Source organism: Mandrillus leucophaeus, unplaced genomic scaffold (genome assembly GCF_000951045.1).
Source record: "Mandrillus leucophaeus isolate KB7577 unplaced genomic scaffold, Mleu.le_1.0 Scaffold712, whole genome shotgun sequence".
In the NCBI taxonomy this organism is placed as follows: Eukaryota; Metazoa; Chordata; class Mammalia; order Primates; family Cercopithecidae; genus Mandrillus; species Mandrillus leucophaeus.
The window spans coordinates 96810-98022 of record NW_012107720.1 but is presented as its reverse complement, the minus strand read 5'-3'; the positions used below and the strand labels follow the sequence as shown (position 1 = coordinate 98022).

The following is a 1213-nucleotide window of genomic DNA, read 5'->3' as shown; positions in this document are numbered from 1 at the left end:
TCACACATCACAAAGCAGTTTCTCAGAAAGCTTCTTTCCAGTTTTTCTCTGAGGATATTTTCTTTTTCATCATAGCCCTCTATGGGCTTCCAAATATCACTTTTCGAATTCCACAAGAACAGGCTTAGCGAGCGCCCTCTTGAGGGGAAAGCTGTAGCTCTGTGAGATGAATTAACAGGACACTAAGCAGTTTCTCAGAAAGCTTCTTTCCAGATTTCATCTGAGGATATTTCCCTTTTCACCATAGCCGTCTATGGGCTTCCAAATAACACTTTGCAAATTCCACAAGAACTGTCTTAGCGAAAGGTATCTTCAGGGGAAAGCTGAAACTCTGTGATATGATTTCACAGAACCCAAAAAAGTTTCTCAGAAGGCTTCTCACTGTTTGTTATCGGAGGATATTTCCTTTGGCCCTATAGTCTTCAAAGGGATCCGAAATATCTGTTCTCAGATTCCACAGAGATAAGGGTAGCAAACAGATCCACGAAATAGAGATGTAACTCTGTGAGTGGAAATCACACATCACAAAGCAGTTTCTCAGAAAGCTTATTTCCAGTTTTTCTCTGAGGATATTTTCTTTTTCACCATGGCCCTCTAGGGGCTTCCAAATATCACTTTGCGAATTCCCCAAGAACAGGCTTAGCGAGCGCCCACTTGAGGGGAACCTGTAACTTTGTGAGATGAATTAACAGAACACTAAACAGTTTCTCAGAAAACTTCTTTCCACTTTTCATCTGAGGATATTTCCGTTTTCAAAATAGCCCTCTATGGGCTTCGAAATATCACTTTGCAAATTCCACAAAAAGTGTCTTAGCGAAAGGCTTCTTCAGGGGAGAGCTGTAATTCTGTGAGATGATTTCACAGAACACAAAGAAGTTTCTCAGAAAGCTTCTTTTTCTTTGTTCTCGGAGGATATTTCCTTTGGCACTAGAGTCTTCAAAGGGATCCGAAATATCTCTTCTCAGATTCCACAGAGATAAGGGTATCAAAGAGATCCACGAAATACAGATGTGACTGTGTGAGTGGAAGTCACACATCACAAAGCAGTTTCTCAGAAAGCTTCTTTCCAGTTTTTCTCTGAGAATATTTTCTTTTTCACCTTAGCCCTCTATGGTTTTCCGAATATCACTTTGCGAATTCCACCAGAACAGGCTTAGCAAGGGGCTTCTTGAGAGGAAAGCTGTAACTCTGTGAGATGAATTAACAGAACACT

At 40.8% G+C, this 1213-nt stretch overlaps 1 pseudogene; it reads right to left on the bottom strand.

Annotated features, from left to right (window-relative positions):
* LOC105528323 overlaps positions 1-1213 on the bottom strand; it is a 33234-nt pseudogene that overhangs the window by 12722 nt on the left and 19299 nt on the right.